Genomic DNA, 14,373 nt, shown 5'->3' with positions numbered 1-14,373 from the left:
AGAGGCCTTACTCTCATGCATGCACAGAAGTGCAGTCATCCTGGCACACTGGCAGTGTGCCAGAATGTAAATCAAGCTCCACATGTGCATTCCTCAGAGCATTGCGAATAGGCAGGTAAGTGTGCTTTATTGCGAAGAGACAAGTCTCAAGTCTCTTCTGCAATAAAGATCTTGTCGGTTTGCAAATGTATAATATATATATATATATATATATATATATATATATATATATATATATATATATATATATATTGTGGCGGTAGGACCCTGTGCTACCTTCAAGATTGCTGGTTTACGTCAGATTGTGGAGGGAAAGGTACGCTTATTGCTAATTGTGTGCTGGGCTATTTAGTTGTGACTTGGCTATGGCTCAGTGTTCCACTCAACAGACAGGAAGTCTGTGCATGGGAATCAGGTGGACACCCATTCCTCTGAGAGGAGTCAAAGGCTGCATGGGTGCAGCCAGAGCATGCATGTCTGCAGGAGGCAGACGTACTTGGTGACAGAGCAGCAAGATGCTGATCAGGAGTGAGCTAGGAGAAAGCTTAAATCTAGCAAACTCTTTTGGGTCTGAGGAGCAGACCTAAGGCCTAGGCTAAAGGCCTGAATCAGCCGTATGGGAAGAATGTAAGCCAGGAGGCTAAAGTATTGAGTGTGCAAGATACAGTAATGGCGGAACCCCCCTGCGTGGGTACTGAGGTCTTTGTGAACTTTTCTGTGCTTTAAAATAAAAGTGGGCTACCAGGCCCTTAAAAATACCATTTTGTACTGCCGTACTCACTGGAAAACGCACCTACCGTTTGAGTCTGATAACCCCAATCTTACAATATATATTTTATTTATATATATATATATATATATATATATATATAAAATGTATACACACATACTGATTGCAGGTACGATGCTCTGCAGTCTTCAATGCAAAAAAGTGGTAAAAGCGCAGCAATCATAAGTAATGAGATATATAAAGAAGATAAATAAAGATAAGATTATAAGATCAACATTGCTGCATTTACTATTTTTTTTTTTGTAAAAAGGTGGACTGCCACTTTAAGATCTCAGGTAGTTGCTCAAGGAATATTTAATGATTTGCATACATTTATAACCTGACGTTAATGAGTTTTGGTCCTTCTGTGCTGGGTGCCGGCATTCATGCAGAAATCCATAAGACTTGACCTTTGTCCGAAAATGTGTTAAAAAGTACAACTGACGGTTCGACAATTAAATTCTGCTTTGTTGTTTTAGGCAAAGTTTTTCTTCTAAAATAAACTTTCCTTTAAAAAATGATAGCATTGTTAAAGATCCTTTCCCCATTCTTCTGCAGTGTGCTTTGTAGGATAACAAGTTGTCACTGGGCCAGGCAGAACTGTTACTGGAGGTGGGACTGAACCTCCCTCCCCACCTAGAACCTCCCAGCCTGCTTCCACTTAAAATTCGACCTCTCCCTCTCAGAACGTGTGCATTCCTGGCCAGAGACTGCTGCAGGTAAGAGGGGACATCACAGGGGGCTTTTATTCTGTAGGGTCATTGTGGAGACAGAGGACAGGTCACAGTTGCCTGTTCAGTGTCACAAGCAGAAAAACTTTCTGCACCCTGTATGGGGTGGGGCAGGAGTGTCTTTTTTCCGCACTTTGCGTCTTATCTTGCTAAGATCACACGTGTGAGCAGTTATGTTTCAACATGCATGGGGTTCCTCATTTAAAGGCATCCGTAGGCGACTGACAAATGCTTTTTGTACAGTTTTTCAGAAGTGAACTGTTTTAGAGATGTATTATTTTTCTTGAAGCTTTTCTAAAACTAGCGTGCGGGTGTATTACACAAAAAACAAAACAAAAAAAACCAGCAAAACTTTATCATTTCTATACTCAAATTAAATTTGCTTTGCCCATGCAAATCCAAAGCAAAAGGTTCACTTTAAGGCTCCATGCACACTGAAGCTCAAGAAAGCTTTTTCTGGACACCAGATTGCTGGCAGAAAACGCTGGTTGAAAAACGTGCTTTTAACAGCGTTTTGTACTAGCGTTTATGAGCGTTTTCAATAAAAATACACAGAGGACACTCCAAAAATCCCACAGTACATTCCGAACTCCCACAATGCATTGAAAAAATAGAATGCCGAACACGAATTAACGCGCGTTTATGAGCGTTTGTCGTTTTTTGGCGGTGAAAAACGGCACTTTGAACGCGAATTTCTGGCGTTCAGAAAAAAGCCCATAAACTCCACTGCTCATTAAAGCTGAAAAACGTCCATGTGTGCATGGACACATAGGCTAACATAGAGTGGAGTTTATGGGCTTTAAAAAAAAAAAACGCCCAAACTCTGCAGTTTATGAGCTCCAGTGTGCATGGAGCCTTAAAGCGGTAGTAAACCCGCTATTTTTTTTTTTTTTTTTTTTTTTTTTTTACACCTGCAAAGCAAAAGGCATAATGAGCTAGTATGCACCGCATACTAGCTCATTATGAAATACTTACCTTAGAACGAGGCCCCGACATCTGGCCCGATCCACGCCGAGGGAGCCGACATGCTCCCTCAGCGTTTCTTCCGGGTATCGCGGCTCCGGCGCTGTGAGTGGCCGGAGCCGCGATATCGTCACTCCCACGCATGCGCGCGGGAAATTTCATTTCGGCCGGCCGGACACTGCCGGATTTTCAGGCCGAGAATCCCCTTGTGCGCATGCGCCGCTGCAGTCAGCGGCGCATACCGAGGGGAATATCTCCTAAACCGTACAGGTTTAGGAGATATGTTTTTTACCTACAGGTAAGCCTTATTATAGTCTTTCCTGTAGGTAAAAGTCAAAAAAATTAGTATACAACCACTTTAATAGGTGAAGTGAGCTTGCAGCTGTTTATACTTGCCTTCCTTTTTGTTTTCTCAACATTTCATGCGGTACTTCCAGGTATGCAGCAGCATTTTTGACTCAATCACCCCACCCCCCCCTTACATGAGGGCACCATGATATGGGTACAGAGAAATAGACCCCAGTCAAGTTCAGCACAAGTTCAATTAAATGTTAATTATAAAATGAAAAAACCCATAACAACCAATCACAACTTGTGCCGCATACACACAGCTGGACTTTTCGACAGACTTGGTCCGGCGGACAATCCAACGGACTTTGCAGCTGAGGTCTGCCGGACTTTCAAACGAACGGACTTGACCACACACGATCACTCCAAAAGTCAGACTGATTCAAACGTGATGACGTACAATAAGGAAGTTCATAGCCAATAGCTGCCCTAGCGTTGGTTTTAGTCCGTCGGACTAGCAAACAGATTGTCCGCTAAAAGCCGAGTTCAGCGGACAAATTTGAAGCCAGTCTTATGTCTAGGTCCGCCGGACTTTTGGGAAGAAAAATTACGCTGGAGCCCACACACGATCGGATTGTCCAACGGACTCTGGTCCGACAAGAAGGTCCGATCGAGTGTATGCAGGATTACTTTGCTCAAGTCAAGCCAGTACAAAATTGATGCTGATTGGTTGCTTTGGGTTGCTACCATTAATTCATTAAGTAAAAACTCTTTTGGTAAGGCTATGGTGCAAATTGTAGTAAAACGACAACGTGTCTGATATTTCAAAATCAGTGAACCAATGAGGAAAGAAATATGGGCGCTGCCATTGTTGATTTTACTTTTTAAAGGTGCAGTTTGTGGTTTTCTTCCTCCCCTTTGCTTCACTACATGGTGAGTCACTAAATTAGAAAAAGCCTTTCACTTTACATGCATACTTATTCTGGGTCAGTAAGTCGTAAATCCAAGGTCAGAGTAAGCGCAATAAAGCATGCAGGTTAAAGCAACTCTCATCAGTATACAATTCTTTTAAAACCACATCCTACCTGTAAAAGAAAGGTGAGTACATTTTCTTTTACTTCTGCTCATGCTACCAAGTGCCGCTCCAATCCGGAGAAACCTTCTGCTGAAATCCACAGAGAAACCAACACTTCTGGGATTGTGGTTTCTCCGGGACCCCCTTCAGCTCTCACTGGTTCCTCCTGCTGACCTCCACATCAATGTTGTATTCTGTAGAGGATGGTGGTGGTCATAGGAAGGAACCAGTGAGAGCTGCGGGGGGGGTGTTCCAGGAGACTGACACTCCTGGAAGTGTCAGCTTCCCGTGGACTTTAGAAAAAGATCAGAAGATTGTTTGGCAGAAAGGTTAGTATGTAGAGTCTTTTAACATGTATTGCTTGGTTCAAAAAATGTTGTACATGAAGGATCACTTTAAATGAAAGATATATTTTAGGAATTAGGCCGCGTACACACGGGCGGACTGTTCGCCCAACCTTGTTCGGCAAACAGTTTCATCAAACAGTCCGCTCAAAATTTGCATGAGCGGACTTGCCCACACACGAGCGGACTGTTTGACGAACAAGGTTGGGCAAACAGTTCGCTCAACTTTTGAAATGAACGGACTCGCCCACGTAAGGCGGAGGCAAGTCCGCCCATTTCGAGCGCGTGTACAGGTAGGCGGGGCCCGCGAAGGAGACGTCGCGGGCTCCGCCGCCTGGAATGGGCTTAAAGGGGAACCCCAACGCCGAAAAAAATCGGCGTGGGGGTTCCCCCCAAGTCCACACCAGACCCTTGTCCGAGCACGCTACCCGGCCGGCCAGGAAAGGGGGGCGAGCGAGCGCGCCCCCCCTCCTGAGCCGTACCAGGCCGCGTGCCCTCAACATGGGGGGTGCCTTGGGGAAGGGGGGGGCCGCGCGGCCCCCCCACCCCAAAGCACCTTGTCCCCATGTTGATGAGGACAAGGGCCTCTTCCCGACAACCCTGGCCGTTGGTTGTCGGGGTCTGCGGGCGGGGGGCTTATCGGAATCCGGGAGCCCCCTTTAAGAAGGGGGCCCCCGGATACCGGCCCCCCACCCTATGTGAATGAGTATGGGGTACAATGTACCCCTACCCATTCACCTGTGAAATAAAGTACAAATAAAAACACAACACAGGGGGAAAAAATATTTTATTGCACAGCCGGGGGTCTTCCGTCTTCGGGGGTCTTCTCGCCGGACTCCTCCGCTATGTGTGTGTAGCTCTTTTGCCAGCGGAGGAGTCCGGCTTTCTTCCTCCCCGCCGCCGGCCTCTTCTCCCGACTTCGGGGGTCTTGTCCCCCTCTTCGGTTCTTCTGCCGGGCCACCGCGCCTGGTCCGGTGGCCCGGTCTTCTGTCGCCGTCTTCCGTTCTTCTGTCGCCGCCTTCGGTTCTTCTGCCGGGCCACCGCGCCTTCTTGTAGCTCTTTTACAGGCGGTGGCCCGGTCTTCTGTCGCCGTCGCCGCCTTCCGTTCGTGTTCTTCTTCTTGTTCTTCTTGTTCTTCTCCTGGAGATGTTGACTCGACGAGCTCTCCGGCCGGAATGCCGGGGACGCGCTGTGCGGTGACTTATATAGTGACAATGGGGCGGGGTCACATGGTATATGTCACATGGGTTGGTCACATGGGTTGATGTCACATGGGGACTATGACATCGTAAGGGGGCGGGGTCACCATGTGACATCAACCCATGTGACATATACCATGTGACCCCGCCCCATTGTCACTATATAAGTCACAGCGCAGGGCGGCTCTGGCATTCCGGCCGGAGGGAGCGACGTGTCAACATCGCCTGGAGAAGAACAAGGAGAACAAGAAGAAGAACACGAACGGAAGGCGGCGACGGCGACAGAAGACCGGGCCACCGCCTGTAAAAGAGCTACAAGAAGGCGCGGTGGCCCGGCAGAAGAACCGAAGGCGGCGACAGAAGAACGGAAGACGGCGACAGAAGACCGGGCCACCGGACCAGGCGCGGTGGCCCGGCAGAAGAACCGAAGAGGGGGACAAGACCCCCGAAGTCGGGAGAAGAGGCCGGCGGCGGGGAGGAAGAAAGCCGGACTCCTCCGCTGGCAAAAGAGCTACACACACATAGCGGAGGAGTCCGGCGAGAAGACCCCCGAAGACGGAAGACCCCCGGCTGTGCAATAAAATATTTTTTCCCCCTGTGTTGTGTTTTTATTTGTACTTTATTTCACAGGTGAATGGGTAGGGGTACATTGTACCCCATACTCATTCACATAGGGTGGGGGGCCGGTATCCGGGGGCCCCCTTCTTAAAGGGGGCTCCCGGATTCCGATAAGCCCCCCGCCCGCAGACCCCGACAACCAACGGCCAGGGTTGTCGGGAAGAGGCCCTTGTCCTCATCAACATGGGGACAAGGTGCTTTGGGGTGGGGGGGCCGCGCGGCCCCCCCCTTCCCCAAGGCACCCCCCATGTTGAGGGCACGCGGCCTGGTACGGCTCAGGAGGGGGGGCGCGCTCGCTCGCCCCCCTTTCCTGGCCGGCCGGGTAGCGTGCTCGGACAAGGGTCTGGTGTGGACTTGGGGGGAACCCCCACGCTGATTTTTTTCGGCGTTGGGGTTCCCCTTTAAGCCCATTCCAGGCGGCGGAGCCCGCGACGTCTCCTTCGCGGGCCCCGCCTACCTGTACACGCGCTCGAAATGGGCGGACTTTCCGAGCGGGAACAGTCCGCTCATTTCGAAAGTACAGCGGACAAGCCCACACACGGGCGGACTGTTCGCTCAAACACAGTTTCAGCGGACAGTTTTTCGGAATTTCCGAAAGACTTTGTCCGTCCAACTGTCCGCTGAAACTGTCCGCTGAAAGCCCACACACGAGCGGACTGTCCGCCCAAACACTGTTCAGCGGACAAGGTTGGGCGAACAGTCCGCCCGTGTGTACGCGGCCTAAGGTTGCCATTGCTGACTTTAGAGAATGCTAGCTATCTCTGACTATGTCACTGAACTGAAACTAGTATGCAACAAGTAAAATGAAGGTGATGTGAGCAAGCCTGATGCACACCTTCGTTTTGGGTCATTCAGAAAGTATGACAGCCAGACAATTAGCATTTTCAGGAGAAGTCAGCAATAGCACTCTTGTTATTTCCCTCAGCACAGGTGGACTCAGGTTAACAATGGCAGCTCCCATTCTGTTATTGGGACCTGCATTTAGGGCTGTGTCACTGAATGAATGAGTAGGGGACATGCTGTGAAGACATCTGTATTAAATGCATTCAGTGCTGATAAGTTCCTCCACTGATCTCCTGTTTTGCTTTATGTGGGTATTGGAAGATTCTCCAATGATGTCATTGGGTTAAGATATTATAAAGATTTTGTTCTTAGTTATGGGAAAATTATTATTTTAGTATGCTTGTAAGTTGGAATGTGTGCTGTTGTATTAACTGACCCCAACTTGTACTTTCAGATAACCAGAACTAATTTGTTAGCTGGCCATAATCGGATCAAATTTTGGTCTATTCCTTCTAAATTGCCATGCTTCACAAGCACACGTCCATTATTTACCACAGGCACACATTCATTATGACAAGTCCATTTTGACCAGCATTGCTCCTTATTTCACATAGATGAAAAAGAAATTCTGATACACAAGATTTGAAAAGTGTGCCACATCCCATGAAAAATAGAAAGAAAGAGAACCCTGGGGGTGGGATTTTTTAGCCACTACCAACAGACTTTGAAAAGAATAATAATTTTAATAATATTGTAGAAAAATACATAGAATATATAGAATATTAAACAAAGTCATGAACATTGAAAAATCAAGACATGCAAATTGATAATACAGAGATCCTATACCCAACGTGTTTCAGAGATGAATGTTGTCGCCTTCATTTGGGTTTAACAGGAAATATATAAATTATAAAATTCAAATATTAATAATCAACAGTAAGTTAGTATATTCATCCCATAATGCATAGCCAAAAAAGGCCTAAAGTGCTGGCGACTTACATCTTATTCAATTGCACATTCATGAGATTCATTTTAAAAGAGAGACACTGGGGGTTATTTACGAAAGGAAAATCCACTTTGTTCTACAAGTGTACTACAAGTGTACTTGGAAGTACAGTCGTGGTAAATCCGAGGGGGACATGCAAGGAAAATAAAAAACAGTATTTTAGCTTGCACATGAGTGGATGATAAAATCAGCAGAGCTTCCCCTCCTTTCAGATGTACCCCTCAGATTTACAACGATTGGACTTCCAAGTGCACTTGTAGAGCAAAGTGGATTTTCCTTTCGTAAATAACCCCCACTGTCGCATGGAGTCATCCAACCATCCTGCCCACATAACTGTTTGAAGTAAATCTCTATGAAGGGAATACCTCCAGCCCAGAGCATATAATCAAAAGATATATATAGGGAATATGCCCCAAGTCAATAGAGAGAGGCTTGTCCTTAATCGTGGGGCGAGGCCACATGTACTGGGGCCTACAGAAAGGCAATCCTGTAAAAAAAAATGTAATGAAAAAATATATAAAGAAAACGGATGTGAATATACATCCATAGTCCCAAAAAGGTAATCCTATGGTCAAACGTACGTAAAATGTGAGGTCACATCAAACACCGGCAGACAGGCTTGGAAGGACAGAAAGATCAGGAGATGCTGTAAAGTGATCTAATCGCTGTTGCATTGAAAGACTATTCAAGGTCCGAAGTTAGAAAAAAGAAGCAAAGAAACAAGAATATAATGAGCGTCAATAGCCACCCTTAAAGAGGGAATATTTGAACTGCAATAGCAATACAAAGGAGATCAAAAAGATCTCCATATAGCTCACTATGAACGTGTTCAATCTCCCGTCAGCATCTCCAGACACATCGGCCTGTTGACCATGTCTGAGACCCTGTGACACCTGAGTATTTCATATAGAACATTTTTCAGTAGCCTTTTTGCTTAGAGTCCTATAGGAAGCTTTTCTATTTTTCATCCAAGCTCTGATAAAAGGGGATTGTTTGGCCCTCGAAAAGGCTGTGGATACCATATATATTCCTGCTGTCTCTGTTACCAGTATATCTAAAAATAAAATGATGATAGACTCGACCAACTGGTGTTCTTTCTCAGTGAAGGCTGCTGTGTGTTTTTATTTTTTGGTAGTTGGTGTACTTTATGACTGAACCTCAGCAGTTCTAATGTTCAACAAGTGCTCCCTGATAGATGAGTCCAACATCTCACACCCACCATCCTTAAATACAATAGCTTGCGGGACAGATCCCCTTATCCTTGCTGTAGAGCATAGATAGAAATCTATGTATGTAACAATACAGATACTGTGCGTTACTGTCTCCTTGTTGTGAGGTGTGGCTGTGTGAAATGCAGGATGAATGCCCGGAGGGGTGACTGTACACTCAGCAGTGGGTGGGGATGGATCATGCTTGTATTATAAGTTCATTGCCTTGGATATAGGGCGACAGCAGTTTTGTGGTCTGTGGACAATGCAAAATAGTTAATATAATGTTTATTTCATTTGTATTCTTACTGGATGTGGATACACCTTGTACATACGTGTTGCTGAGAACATGAAAAACCTGCTTTTCTTTAGAATCCATGCATAGTATCTTCTTCCAGTGACTCACTAACTAAACCAGGCTGCATAACATAAAGCAGATGTACTTAGCTGACCACAAACATAACTGGGTGGTGGAACATGCAGGCAATCATCCATAGGCACGTCGATTGGTTGGCTGTCATCGATCCACATGTATGCTTTGCTATACATGTTTACACTACAGCTGAAAGCAATTTTCTGGCAAAAGACAAACTGTGTGTCTTATATCAATGGTTATACTTATATTGTTAGAGATAATATATTTTATCCTCTTTCGAACCAGCCATGAGAGCAATACTGCTGCGCAAAGTGTTGGCGCTGTATAAATCCTGAATAATAATAATAGGTTAAGATCAACTTTAAACTGTCAGTTTGTTATATTTCTCAAGAACTCTGCTGGACAAATCTCTTCAGTTGAGTTCTTAGGTCTGCTCTACCATGACTATATTAGGCAGGTCCCTTTCTTCCTGTATAGTTTATTTATTTTGCAAGAAATTCATTTTAAGGACAAAGTAAAAACAAAAGTGGAACACCCCAAGGTGGACAGGAGCACTTAAAGTGGAACTCCAGGAATTATCTGCCACACAATGCAACTTATCCCTTTTTTCTAGAGGGCTGCTGAGTATGATGAAAACTTCTATAATAGCCTGCACTACATACAGTGATAGCCACGATTATCCAGGTTCTGCTCAAGTGTCTACCCATCTGCACAGCAAACATAAGGGGTCATATGCTTGGTGCCGTCATTATTCAGAGAAGGTCTTCTATTTTTTTTTTTTTTTCAGTGACTACAAGGCGTTGTCTATTTGGGTGGGCACTGCATCCAGTACTTTAATGACTAATGATGTGTAGTTGTCTGTAGCAACGAAACTAAAACTCAGCTTTCATTTCCATGACTGAAGAAAATTTAACGAATTTCCAAAATCAACTATTAGGATAGAATGAGAGATAACCTCCCCCCACCATGAAGAAAAAACACATCACCAAGGACACCTTCCACGGAACTGATCAGTTATTGTTTCTTATGACCTAGCAGGAACCACACTACTATGTGTGAGATTGCTAGTGCCCTTGGCAGCTAGGATGCCCCTTGCTTTGCATCCCTCTATATGGCTGGAGCAGTGCACTTAGTGGATGATGATGGGTGGGATTGCAGTCAGGCTGGAAGATTTTAGCCATAATGCTCTAAGTATTATATAATGAAGTAAACTCAGTAGTTGGTAGCAGACATGTGGCTTGCTCTATTGCTGCCTCCATCACGGCTTGCTCTATTGCTGCCTCCATCAAGGCTTGCTCTATTGCTGCCTCCATTGTGGCTTGCTCTATTGCTGCCTCCATCGCGGCTTGCTCTATTGCCGGCTCCATCGCGGCTTGCTCTATTGCCGGCTCCATCGCGGCTTGCTCTATTGCCGGCTCCATCGCGGCTTGCTGTATTGCCGGCTCCATCGCGGCTTGCTGTATTGCCGGCTCCATCGCGGCTTGCTGTATTGCCGGCTCCATCGCGGCTTGCTGTATTGCCGGCTCCATCGCGGCTTGCTGTATTGCCGGCTCCATCGCGGCTTGCTGTATTGCCGGCTCCATCGCGGCTTGCTGTATTGCCGCCTCCATCGCGGCTTGCTGTATTGCCGCCTCCATCGCGGCTTGCTCTATTGCCGCCTCCATCACGGCTTGCTTGGCTTGCTGTATTGCTGGCTCCATTATGGCTTGCTGTATTTGTAGCTCCGTTATGGCTCACCCCCGGTGAAGTTTTTTCCTATAACGATCCGTGGTTTGTAACTTTGGATTTCCTCTTGTATTGCCTGTGCAGATATTTTAGTGATGTCATAAAATAAATAATTGCTGAACAAACATTTTATTTGCTGTTATCGTTGGGAAGTTTATTGTATGTTTGATCTTACATATTGGTCTTCACAGGTTAGACTTATGCCAATATTTCATATCGTCTTTCCCTTACAATATATTGCAGTAGAAAAGTAAAACTTAAGGCATTTTTGAAATTTTTGTGGATAGAAAGAGGGTTAGAATGCTGGTCAATTTTTTTTTGTTCCTTTTTGTAGAGATTTCCCTTCACTCCTTGTTCCATTGCCAAAACAGGTGTGAGAAAGTAAGAAGTGAGGGGAACCCCCTTCAAACTGAGGGAATGCCTGGTTGTCACCAGTACTAATGTCCGTATAGGATGATTTTCCTCCTCCCTTCCTATTCTGATGACAACCCAAAATTTGGGATTTTCTTTCACTTTCACTCTCGCTGACAACAGTAGATATGACAAATACAGAGAGTGAATTTCCCTAATGGGGGCACAGACAGCAATAAATACCCGGGAGGTGTTCCCTCTCCACTTTATCTAAAACAAATAAAATGTTTTGCCTTTTGGTACACTTTGAGGGCTCATTCACACCAGAATCACACCAGAACCACAGAACAAGCGCACAAGCATTTTATGCTATGCATTGTGAAGTTTGAATGAGCCTTAGCGCTTTGGAATTGAATCGAATTGTATATATCATTAATCATTATCCAGACTACAATGCCCATAGTAAACATAGTCTCCCGATGTAGTTATTTTATCAGAATAATATAAATGAAGTTCCTTATGCTGACTGCAGCCAGAGCTTCCGACTCTGCAAAATCCAGACGGATTGAAACCCCATTTTCCATCTGTCTGGCAGATTGGATTGGATGAAAACGGACAGGCGGTCCATAATCATCCGATTTCCCCCCCCCATAGAGGAGAGTGGAGATCTGACAGTGTGCAGAGACAGACTTGTCATCCGCCGGCTCAGCAGCGATCCCTGCTGAGTAAGCAGATGGCTGAATACGGATCCGCACATGTGAAAGGGGCCTGCTCTGATACCTTAGGGCAGTAAGAGGGGCTCACGATCTTTCTGCACTGTGATTGGCTGCACAATGCTGACATCATCAGGAGCCTGGTCCTCAGTATGTGATCATGAGTTTCTGGAGGCAGTGCCATCTCAGTTCTGGGAGAGTTGATGTAGGACGATCTAGAACTACATAGTGATGCATATACAGGTGTAGGCGTTAATGTCCACCTGCCCCGCTGCCACATTTATACATATAGTGGTCATAATGTGTTAAAGTGGACCTAGCATTTCCATTGCAATAACTTCTCTGGTACTATAACTCCCTGTAATGCACACTACACACATCAGAGGCTTGTTGTAGCATTAAAAAGCTGGTAAAAAGCTGCAAAAAAAGCTTAAAAAAACGCCAGTAAAACTATACACTTAGGTGTAAATGGAGCCTTAGTCCCTCTGCAAAATCTCATATATACCTGTTGATCCTGTCAATGAATTCCACCTTTTTGAAGTTTTCCATATAATGGTGCAGAAATGATGCTGCACAGCTCCTGAATTCAGAGCAGAGTTGCCACTCCCATGTAGGCTGTGCCTTCTTGCACTTCAGTGGGATAAGATGTTGCAGGGGGTGTGGCTATCAGCATTGTCACTGCTGATTCAGAAGCTTGTAGTATGTCAATCATCACCTGACCACACTTAGGCCTGCCTACTACTTTCTGTATTGAGAGGCATACCTCTGTTACTAAAACCCTCCCACTGTGAGCTGCAGTGTCTGGGAGGGGAACGTGTGAGATACAAATGAAGGTGTAGTTGTTCAGTCAAGTAAGGTAAGGGAAAATGTTTGTTTACGTTTTTATCACATAGTACCTGGATTTTGACACTTGTTTGTTATCCTTTAATGTTAATCAATGAGGTTTTTTTTTTCTCTATGCCCAACATCACTTTTGAAAACTTTTTTCTTTTTAGTTTAGGACAATGGTGGGAGAAGGTTATGTTAGGTTTGTAATGTTGGCTGTGTTCCTGTTGTATAAAGTTTTCTCATGTCCTCTCTAGGTGCCTAAGGCTCCATTCACACTAGTGGCAGGATTTACTGCCGCCCTAAAAAGCAATCTGCGTGAAGTAACTTGTGTGAAAGCAGCCTAACACAGACATGTTACTGTCATAGGAAGAGATGAGGAATACAACAAACGGCAAGAACTACCCTTGTTGCCTTTCCTAGTGTGCAGTGGGTAAGAAGTAAAAGGAAAACAAAAAATACAATTCTGAAAAAGTTTCTCACTGTCCTTCACTTTATCTCACAAAAATTCAGTGGCGGCCCATCCAATAAGGGCGCATGGGTGCCGCCCCCTCTATCACGCCTATACGAGTAATGGATAGGCTTTAATAGGCTTCAAAATAGGGTGAACTCATGGCACAGAGCATTGTCCTCAGAGGCCATTCAGATGTGTTAGAAAAGCAAATGAATATTTTGTTTTTCTAACACTAAACCGCCTTTCCACCAATCAGGAAGCGCGGGTCTGATACCCATCACGTGCTTAGCTGAAAGGACAGGCGGTCCTATTGGATACCTAGCAGGAGGAAAAAAGAGATGCCTAGAGGAAAGCATTGAGGACACAGGAGCCACCGCCTGACCCTCAGCTCGCCGCTTCCTAACCCGCTGCCCGTCCCACAGCTCGCCATAGTCAGCTGCTGCCTGACCCACCATCAAGATGGGGTAAGTATTCACTGTCTATGTTGTACTTTCTTGTTTGGGGACTCTACCCTATATGAAAATTCTGAATAAAACTTATATTAGCAAAAAAAAGATGGGGTAAGTACCAGTCAGACAATGGGCAGGGGGGTGTGGTTAAATGCCACCGGGGGGACACAGTGGCTACATTTGATGGGCACAGTGGCTACATCTGATGGACACAAGTGGCTGCAATCGATTATTTTATTTCAGAAGTTTTCATTTCGTTTGCGCCTCCCTAATTTTGAGCACCAGCTGCCTCTGTCTCACATAAGGAATTTTGCCTGGAACTGAGCTTTTATTAGATCTTGTATACAAAACATTTTGTAGCATTTTTTGCACTTATGCATGCTAAGCAGCACCACTGAAATGAACGGTAAATGCACATTCAATATTTGCCAATGTATAATCCCTAATCTGTTTTTGCCTCACTTTTGCACAATGCAAATTGTACATTTAAAACAAA

At 45.3% G+C, this 14,373-nt stretch overlaps 1 protein-coding gene across 1 annotated transcript in view; it reads left to right on the top strand.

Annotated features, from left to right (window-relative positions):
- Positions 1-1,382: 1,382 nt before the first annotated feature.
- ANXA4 (annexin A4) overlaps positions 1,383-14,373 on the top strand; it is a 124,352-nt gene continuing 111,361 nt past the window's right edge. Inside the window, exon 1 of the mRNA XM_077469456.1 lies at positions 1,383-1,488. The gene's annotated coding sequence lies outside the window, so the exon portion shown is untranslated. The remainder of the gene's footprint in view (positions 1,489-14,373) is intronic.

The sequence above is a fragment of the Lithobates pipiens genome, unplaced genomic scaffold, assembly GCF_037356315.1.
Source record: "Lithobates pipiens isolate NorthernLeopardFrog02 unplaced genomic scaffold, aLitPip1_a1.2 Scaffold_8, whole genome shotgun sequence".
Classification (NCBI taxonomy): domain Eukaryota; kingdom Metazoa; phylum Chordata; class Amphibia; order Anura; family Ranidae; genus Lithobates; species Lithobates pipiens.
This window is presented reverse-complemented; position numbering and strand designations above follow the sequence as displayed.